A 10,787-nucleotide genomic window follows, 5' to 3' on the forward strand; every position below is an offset into this window, starting at 1 on the left:
GGTAAAGTTGGGTGTCATCCGCATAACAGTGAAAATGAATCCCGTATTTCCTTAAAATATAACCAAGAGGGAGCATATAGATAATAAAAAGAAGCGGGCCCAAGACAGAACCCTGGGGAACACCAGTGGTGACTGTAGATGTTCTTGATTGGATAGGCTGCATAGTTGGCTGGGACTGTTTTGAATCTTATTTTATCTTATCTTATTGTGCCTTATCTTATTGTGCCCATACCTGTTCGACAGGGATCAGAGTTCAGTGTTGGGCCCAAATTTATTTAGTATATATGCTTCCATTTGGGTAGGTTATCTGGAAATATGGCCTTGGGTATCACTGCTATGAGGATGATACTCAAATCTACAGCACTACTAGCACTAATGTCCACCATAGTTAACTATTTTTAAGTGTCTAGAAGAGACCAGAACCTGAATGCAGAATACCTTCCTGAAATTGAACGACTCAAACTAAGCTGATGCTTATTGGTATGAAGGCGGCTACTTGTAAGGCTAATCATATTAACTTTGTTGTTGACTCTAATATGGTACTTCCCACTTCACAGGTGTGCAGACTTGGTGTTCTTTTTGATCCTCAACTAACATTTGATGCATGTATAAAACGCATCTCAGAAATCGCCTTCGGTCATCTTAGGAACGTTGCAAAACTTAGGAACCTTTTCTCTCTTTTGCCGATGCAAAAAGGCTCATACATGCCTTCATTATGTCCTGGTTAGATTACTGTAATGCCTTGATCTCTGGCCTTCCAGCTAAATCTTTAAAGGGTTCATATAATGCCATTTTTGTACAAGTTAATATGAATCTTTAGGGTCTAAATGAAAACTTTGTAATATACTTTTATTAAAAATTCTCATTAGTATTGTAAGAAAACGTTAATTTTACCTGGTCAAAAAACAGCTCTGTTTTCAGCACACTGTTTCAGTGCATATGCCTTTAAATGATAATTTGCTCACTCCGCCCCTCTGTTCTTTGGGGTGTTTTGACACGAAACACGTGGAGTGTTGCCTTGACAACAGTTGAGGGTATATTTTGGAAATAGAATGGCAGCGGGAGTCTCTGAGGACACATCTGTGCAACCATACCAATTTGAACCGGAGTCGGACCCGGAACAAGATGACGACCTGTACACCTGCGTACACAGTTTTTAATAACACATTAACCATAACGCGTTATTCATCATAAATGTGGGATTATGAATTATATTGAGAACGTCGTAACGTTACGTAGAAAACATGCCGTAATATACCCAGAGTGTAAACATTAGCCGCATTCATGGTGAAGCGTGAAAGCGATTTGCAAAGATTAATATTTAAGTTAAAGTTTAATAAAACATTACACTCACTTCTTCAGGACGTGCAGCAGGAACATGAATAGTTGGTACCGACTCTTTTTTCAGGACCAGCTTTACACTGACCCTCGTTTATAAAGCAGTCTGGTGAGAAATGTTAAGCGCAAACATAAAAGCATTTACGTTGATCGTTGGGAATATTCCCTTCAAAAATAAAACTCAGCCACTGTGTCTTCAGCGGTTGGAATTTAGGAACATTAAAATGACTGCTGTGTTCGTTATTACATCCAAGAACAGAACACCACAATTGCTTAGACGCCATTCTGCTCCAGTGTATCAACAATGGCGGTCTACGATGACAGCTCGCTTTTACTTTATCACCCTTCATGTAAACTTAAGATCATGGGTGGAAAGAGCTTTTTCAGTTACAGCCCCCAAGTTATGGAATGCGCTTCATTTCAATATCAGAAATGCTTCAACTTTGGAACATTTTAAAAAGTTGATCAGATGCATTTATTTAAAGCTGCAGTAGGTAACTTTTGTAAACAAATATTTGTTAAAACTGTCATAATGTCCTGACAGTAGAATATGAGACAGATAATCTGTGGAAAAAATCAAGCTCCTCTGGATCCTCCCTGTGGTCCTATTGCCATTTGCAGAAATACACCGCTCCCGGTCAGAAACAACCAATCAGAGCCAGGAGGAATGTCAAGTCAAGTCAAGTCACCTTTATTTATATAGCGCTTTTTACAATACAGATTGTATCAAAGCAGCTTCACAGTGATAACATGAAAATAATATAACAGAGTTTGTTTCTAAAAGAAAATTGAGTCAACGTCCACCTTAAGCAAGGCAGATCAATAATATTATTGAATATTAAATGTCCCCAACTAAGCAAGCCAAAAGCCAAGGCAACAGTGGCAAGGAACCAAAACTCCATCAGGTGACAGAATGGAGAAAAAAACCTTGGGAGAAACCAGACTCAGTCGGAGGGCCAGTTCTCCTCTGGCCAACGAAGGAACAGTGCATGATTTATGATTCGGGCAGCATTACAAGTCAGATTGGATCGGAACAATTAGAATATTTATCCATTTCCATCTTTTGGAAGTCCAAGTAATCACGCCGGTGTTGAGACGAGTTGTTGAGGATCAGTGCCGTCCACCATAGAGGGTCCATATCGCCGGTGTTGAGTCGTCTTGAATGTCTTAGCAGTGTCAATCACGCTCGTGTACGCGCTGATCACCCCTCTCTTGCACAGCGCGAGCCGTACCGGCGTTCGTGACTCTACTGTTCAAACTCGTTAATCCAAATGAACGAGTCTTTTTCGGAGTAATTTTGTTCATTCAACGAACGAAATGACTCGAAAAAAGATTTGTTCATTTTGATGAACGAGTTCGAACAGGATCACGAACGTGCATCACAGAACAGAGCAAGGCGAGCATTTGTGCTAATAAAACTTAAAGTTTTTTATTTATTTTTGAAATAACCGATCGTTTCGCTAGATAAGACCCTTATTCATCGTCTGGTATCGTTTAAAGCCCTTTGAAGCTGCACTGAAACTGTCATTTGGTCCTTGAAACGTTTGTGTCCTATCGAAGTCCATTATATGGAGAAAAGGCCTGTAATGTTTTCATCAAAAACCTTAATTTCTTTTCGACTGAATAAAGAAAGACATGGACATCCTGGATGACATGGGGGTGAGTAAAAGTTTTTTTAAAAGTGAACTAATCCTTTAACGTTTTCTTACTAGCTATTTATAACTTATAGAAAGAGTGCAACGTTATAAAGTTACTTGTTTTGCAAAATACATAATGATTTGAGGACCAAGTTTGTAGTCAAAGTATGGGCAGGCCATAGTCAATGTAAAGCATACTGTTGATGTTTCGTCCCTATTAGTGAATGTTCCATAACTGTTTATAATCTGCCATCATCTGTGGTCCTGCTTACTAGCCTGCGCGTTCACGGCAGGCTCCGCTGTGGGGGAGGAGCTGTGGAGGGAGGGCTGTAGTGCAGCAGAGAGCAAGGGGGTTGGACCTGTAAGTTGTGCTTGTTCAAATTTTCAAGTCAACATTTTCTCAAAACTCCCTACTGCAGCTTTAAGGTTGTTTTTAATTTATTGTTTTGTTCTTCACTTGTTGTGTTAGTTTTTATTTCACTGTAGTGCTTTAGGTTAAAGAAAAGCGCATTGCAAATAAAATGCATCATTATTATTATATGTTTCACTATGGGAAATGCCCCTTCCGCGAATTGCTCAGAAACCCTATTACATTACGCCAGCCCCAGTTGGCTGGCGGAGGTGACGTAGTGTCTGGGAGTGGCTACCCCACCCCTCAGTATAAGAGGAGCAACACAACATCATTACGACATTCAAAACAAGCACACCTCTTCCTCGCTTTACACAGCAAGGAGGGTGATCTGTTCAGACACCTCACTTAATGCTATCAGAGACCCGGGGTTACGCAAGTAACCTATTGTTCTCTTTCAAGCATACGTTTCAGTGCCTCACTATGGGATATCCTAACTCCTGTAATGCTAGATAGCCTGCCTCAAAGTCTCCTGCCAACCACAAGCACCGCCTCCAGTGCTGGACGAGTCATGAGTCATGACTCAAACTCCTACACTCAATACTGGATGTGCTAAAGTTTGAGCTGTAACATCCAATGTATAAAACCTTGCAAATTTATGCGGTGAGGAACAGGATTAGGTTTCAGAACTACCCCTGCATCCTGGGCATGAACTGCATACATCTCACTTACACGCCTTGCCGAAGCCAAAGCTAACAGCAGCGCTGTCTTAAACGACAATCAATCTAAATCTTGTCCAATGGCTCAAATGGGGATACTGAGAGAGCATCAAGTACCAGTGCTAAACCCCCAAAGGAGAAAGCGGTTTTGAAACTGGCAAAGCCTTCATGAACCTGCATATTCAAGGGTGCTGCCCAACGTTTTTATTATCAAAACCTATGTGACAAGCAGATATAGCAGCCAAATACACTTTTATGGTAGAAAACACTTTCCCTTTGTCTATCAAATCCTTCACAAATGATAGGACGACTGCCACAGGACACTGAAAGGGAATCTTGTGTTTAGCCGCGCATCAGTGCTCAAACACACCATTTGCATTCATAAAGAGACCGAGTCGACGACGCTCTAGCATTCTTTATGGTTCTGATAACACTATCTGACAGACCGGTTGTATTCAAATTGAACCACTCACTGGCCAGGCACATAGTGCCAGGTTAAAGGGGATTGCCCCTGGACAGCAGATCCGCACCCTGGTTCATGACACCCTGTATGTGAGTCGCTCTCGGGATTGAAAGATTGCCATTGCTCCACAAAATCAGTTTGCTTGCCAGCATGTGCAAGGAAGTGATCTGAGACCTCCCTGTCGATTTATATAAGCCACAACTGTAGTGTTGTCCGTTCTCACGAGAACATGATACCCTTTCAGAAATGGGAGAAAATGCTTCAACGTCAGAAACAGGGCCGGCATTTCCAGATAGTTTATGTGAAGATTGGTCAGATGATGACCCCATCTTCCATTCACTATCCTGCCGCTTCTGTACATTTTATAAACACTCCCAGGCTGAGGGACATGCCAAAAGGTAGAACCAGATATTCATATGCCACTCCGAGGAAACCAAACCTCAGGAATTTTCTGTGGGGTGGATATATATATCTTTATTTTAAAATATGGGTCTTTCAGGTCGATCGATGTAAACCAAACGCCTGGGCGCACCAGTTTTAGGAGTGTAGAATGAGTGAGCATTCGGAACTTGTATTTCCCTAGGTATTTGTTCAGTGCACACAAATCTAATATGGGAAGAAGAGTCCCTTTCTTTGGGATGAGAAAGTATCTCAAATAAAACCCATTTTGGCTTTGCTCAGGTGGGACCACTCTTATCGCCCTTTTGTTCAACAGAGTAAATTTCTTCTTGAAGAACAAGGTTTAACTCTCCCTGCACCTGATAATGAATTATCATTAATGTGGGGGATAAGTGGCAAACTGCAGTCTGTACCCAAATTATATTGTCTTAAATACCTAGCGCGACTGTGTGCACCCTCGCTAATTGTTTATTTGCAGCTTTCTGGTAGCTGTGAAGGTGTTTGTGGTCTGTACTGCGTATGCGTGTTCACTTAGCGCTTGAGTCTGAGTGGCGCATCACTTCTAAGTGAGCGATAACTTCAAGAGGTGATGTTATAATGTGTTCCTTGAATATGTTTTGCAACATTTTTCGGGGGCATTATGTTTGACAACATTCTCTGGGGGTACAGTGAAAACTTTATTACATTTTGAACATGAAACGTGCTTGTAACTAGTGGGTCTCTTTTTTTTTCTTCTTTTTTTTTACCGCTCTGCTTCCCCTGGCCCAACCGGGCTCTGTTTTCACCATGGAACATCTGGGAACTTTGAAACTCGTGCTAGTGAACTGGGGGGCTGTTGACTACCTTCCCTGGGGACCCCATCAAACTGCCGCCGCCTTCCTCCTCGCTCCCTGAGGATGAGGTTGAAGAGCAGGCTAGGCCGTCTGAGCTGCAGGCGGATAGTTCTTTCTATACCAGGCAGTTCTCTGTTCCGGTACTCCGCTCTGACCCGCTGCATTCACGTTCGGTCTCTGCCATCTCAGAATACAAAAGTTGGGTAGTGGGCGGGCCATAGCTTGTGCGAATGTCTGTTGGGGTGGCAGAGGGGGTGCGGTCTGTGTCTTTTTTCGGCATACAGAGTTGCAAGGCCTCATCATTTCTCTTTTTTTCTTCGCATCTCTTTTGCATCAGTGTCAGAGCCGAGCCAAAAACGACGGATTTGCAGCCGCCATGCTATTTGGGTGCAAATGCTCAGGAACTAAGGGCTCCATGGGGGGCATTCGGAGAAGGCCTTCCTTCTCCATCCCCTCCACATCGAGAACGGATCCTCCCTGCACGGACATCTTGCTGGTAAATGGCTTGTCCTTCCAGGTAACCGTGAGCTCATCCAGGAGCTCTGGAAAGACAGGAAGGAGCTGTCGTGCTGCCCGTTTCGCACTTGGAAGCCGCCTACCCTCATAGCTAGACTCTGCCGTCTCTGCTACCACAGTCAGCCAATTAATATTTAGCTTCTCTGCAGCGGTTTGCACACATCTTGCAGATCAACACTGAGAAGCGGGGAGGATTTTACCCCGCCCGCCTCTTCCGTGGATCCCGCCGCAGTGAGGAGTTGTGCCAGGTGCGCTGGGGGGAGGAATAGGGAGTCCTTGAAGTCTTCCTCTTCTTCATCTAGAATAAAGTCAGATTGCCCCTCTTCCTCGAAATTAAACGCGTCCTCTACCTCATCCGTGCTGAGCAGACTGGGCAGAGGGACGCACACATCGAGCTGCTCACCCCAGGATAGAGCCGCCGTGGTGGGCAGCTGTATAGGAATGGACACCTGCGGAGTGGCAGCTGGCGCGGGGCTTGGTGTCATGAAAGGATCCTGGCCCGACAGGCTAGCTTGGCGTGCTAGCCTGCGACGAAGGCTCTTCATAGTGAAGTGTGCGCAGTGTTCATATGAGCCGGGATTCTCAATCGCCAATTGAGCAGGTTTCAGCCCAAGACTTGCAGAGCAAAAATGTTGTTCCCGCATAAATGAGGTCTCACAGAATCTCCCTAACTAGCTGGGATAGTCTGCATTCCTGCAGCCATAGTTGTATCGAACAATCCTTGCAATTGGCTGGAAAGCGTATCGAAGGAGCCAGGTGAAAAACGGCGTGGTGGCCACTGGCCAGTAGTTCGTTGAAAACTTTGTAGGCTTCTGGAGTGAAGTGCGAACAACTTTTTGAATGTCGTAATGATGTTGTGTTGCTCCACTTATACTGAGGGGTGGGGTAGCCACTCCCAGACAATACGTCATGTCTGCCAGCCAATTGGGGCAGTAATCGGGCTTCTGAGGAATGAGACACTGAAACGAATGCTTGAAAGAGGACTGAACATGTGCTGTTTCATGTGCTTTTACTGTATAGTGTAAATATGTGCACTTTATCATGGGATTTGGTCTTTTATACTCGTTGACTTTAGTCAATCGTTTCTGACATTCTATTATATTCGGGTTGCAACTAACGATTGTTTTGACATTAATCTGTTTATTATTTAGTCAATTAATCAGACATAAATACAATAGCGAAATTTATTTTTTAGTCAGAATGATTGCAAAATGTTTATTTGATGCGCAAACACTTGTTTAATGAAGTCTGTTAAGTTAAACTTATGCTGTCAGGACGAACCTTTGTGCAAGTAAATACACAAATTCATCTTGTAGAGCGGCTGAAAGGGCAAGCCACTTAAACTATGCCTACGAGTTTGTTTAACATGCTTAATATGAAGTATTCGGTTTAGGTCCACTTGGTTTATGCACTTTTCCCGCAACAGCTCGCTCTGTGTCCTCCGATATTTTTCAGATGTCTGAAGTTCTTCATGCATTTGAAAAATGCTGATGTGGCCTCATCTTCCTCCACTTTTCTTTTTAAAAAATAACTTGTAACAAAATTCTCTGTGTGCAAGGGGTCATGCACAATATAAGCCCAAAAAATATGCATACTTTGAAAATCCATCAGAAATGGTGTGTCTGTACACCTGTTATATTTTTGCAAACGTACTATGATTTTCGAGACTCAATTCTAATATTTCTCACTATTTAAGATGCAAATCGGGACACAGACATTCATGACACAGAGCATCACAGACTTACAAACTTGTAACTGTCCAAACGGATATACGGTCCATCCTCTTAACTAACTCAGTAAAAACTATATTTCTCCCTCGCTGTTTGAATGAAGAACATCAAAATAATAAGTTTTCTAAACAAATAACATCTGTTTTAATGGAAAATGAAACTGTCAGTAGCTAATATTTGAATATTTAGAGTAATATATATAAGTGAAAGTACCAGATTGCCCATCTGTTGTGTGAATTGCTGTTAGTCACTTCCTCCTGCCCTCAGTGTCAGATTTCATGCGACAACTTGCATTCAGACATGGAGTATTTGACACCAGATCACTTAAAGTCCCCCTGTATCAATAATGTTATCACTTAACACTTATCTTTGATCACCAAAATTATATGTTTAAACTTGCCTTAAAATAGTATGAATGTAACTCTATACCCTTTCCTCATTTAGTATATGTGGTTCTATGAATATGCAAATTATCCCCGCCTCCACTCACTCACAGCAGCTCAGAGATCCACTCGTTGATGATCACATGTTGATCAGATTGGTTACAAGGTAGTTTGTGACGTCAGAAACACCAGCAATTTCAAAACCATGTTTTTGAGACTGTCTTTGGTTCACTGCAGTTTTAGGGGCAGATTTACTAAACAGGGCAAATTAGCGTGAGAGCACAATTTCAAAACAGCGCCGATGGGAGTGGAAAGTTCTGCGCTTGATCTACTGACGACGCGCAAATTAAAGAACACAGGCGCAGTCAGATAATTTCCATAATGACCAACACAATCTACCAGGTAGCGTCTGGTTTAAGACGTGCTTTTTTGGGGCTGTAAATAATGGCGCAAACACCCGTACATTGACGAATGCAAACCTTAGTAAATCACCTTGCGTGAATCATTTAAATACTCTCTTCCCATAAATTTTGCACCTGAAAGGGAAACTCCTACAAATGCATATGCAATATGGTCAGCCGCGAAAATAACGTTTCATGCCTTTTCATCGCTAATTTTTCACTGTGTCTTTAGTAAATCCTGACAGTAGTTTTTTAACGCCAAAAGAGAGTTTCGCTGTTAGTAAAACTGGCCCTTAAGGAGAAAATACTCAGCAATAGTGTTGACTTATAAATTATTATAAATAAATGGTTTTTCTTAAAGCATATTAAAAACTCCACATAGACATATAAACAACATAAAAAGCTTGATTTTCACCACAAGGAATTTAAACATATCACCACTCTCACAGTAATATCGTAATAATTAGCCTACTTGAAATAAAAAAAAATATATTTTTAAAAATTAAATTTTAAATTAAATTTTCATTCAGTTTATCTTGATATATATCCAAATAAAAAATCTCAATGATAAAATAATACAGATTCAGATCATCTTTTCCTTGTCAGTTCCTTAAAAAACAAACCACATGAGTTTTTTGGGGGTCTTTAATCTTGCAAAGCAATAATAAAAGTGTGCTCTGGTTCTACTTTCTCTTAGGAAAGTGCTTCAGAATGTCTGTTTTAGGAACATCGTGACATCATCACTACACAAACCACATGATTACAGGAGCAGAAAATCTCTCGCCCAGCAAATGTGTTGACAGAGTGTGTTTTAATTTCATTATCTTAACTTGAAATCATTCATATACATTCTGAGTTTGGTCACAGCTAAAGCCATTGTTAGGCACTACATCCTTGATGTGGAAATATTAAGGACACACAGATTCTTTAAATCATTGTTTTATTGATCAAACTACACTGTGGGGAAATGCAGCAGAATTTATAGTTTGCATTCATCAATGACTTGTAAATCTTGCAAATAATTAAAAAGAAATGGCCAGTCACATTGAATCAAAAGCAATATTTTGAAGTTAAAAATAATCTTTTTGTTTACAACTTACAAAAACATTTTTTACAGTGTAGATTCAAGATCTAATGGTGAAATGCAATTAATGTTAATATAGGTTTCTAATATACACTTCCAAATTATTATGCAAGTGACATATCAGTAGGATTTTAAGTTTTTCCAAGAAAGTTTGTTTTCTTTCTCCACATCTTTTTAGATAACTGGTATCATTCTCAGACAGGTTTATTGAGTAGTTTGCCAGGTCTACTAGATAAATGGCAAACCTACTTAAAGAGGTTGTTCCACATTATTAAGCAAGTTGCAGTTCTCATGAAACATGGGGAGGAAGAAATATCTCTTTAAAGAGAAAAAATGGTGCAATGTCATGCAAAAGGCATGCAAACAACAAATAAAACTGAAAACTGAATAGAGATTATCGAGCTATAAGATTTGTGAGTGATTTACAGCACAAGAGAACTCGGTCAGATAAAGGCTTATTAAGGAAAGTTACCGTCAAACAAATTAATTTGATTAAAAGGGCTACTGTAAAAAAAGCCACTGGTGAGCAGCAAACAGGTATTTGTAGTGAGCAAGATGCTTTTCATCTTCAGAAAGATATTCCTCCCCATGTTTTAATGAGAACTGTGACTTTCTTAATAACGTGGAACAATCTCTTGAAGTAGGTTTTTTCATTTAAGACCCAGCAAACTGCTTCAACCTGTCTGAGATTGTTACCAGTTATCTTAGAAGACATGAAAAATAAAACAAACAAAAAATGACGTGTGGAGGAACATGTGCAGTTACACAGAAGTTGCAGAGTATCCGTTTTAAACAGGCCTCAACAAGTGCTGAGCAGAAATACTGGTCTTAAATGCTGCAGTTATGACATATTTCCCATTTATCTTTCTTCCAAGAGAAGATGCTTTTACAGTAATTGTGACTGATAAGAGGCTCTTGTCCAGTGATGATAAAAC

This window comes from Siphateles boraxobius, unplaced genomic scaffold, assembly GCF_051911475.1.
Source record: "Siphateles boraxobius isolate OS27281-9 unplaced genomic scaffold, OSU_SipBor_1 22, whole genome shotgun sequence".
NCBI classification, from domain to species: domain Eukaryota; kingdom Metazoa; phylum Chordata; class Actinopteri; order Cypriniformes; family Leuciscidae; genus Siphateles; species Siphateles boraxobius.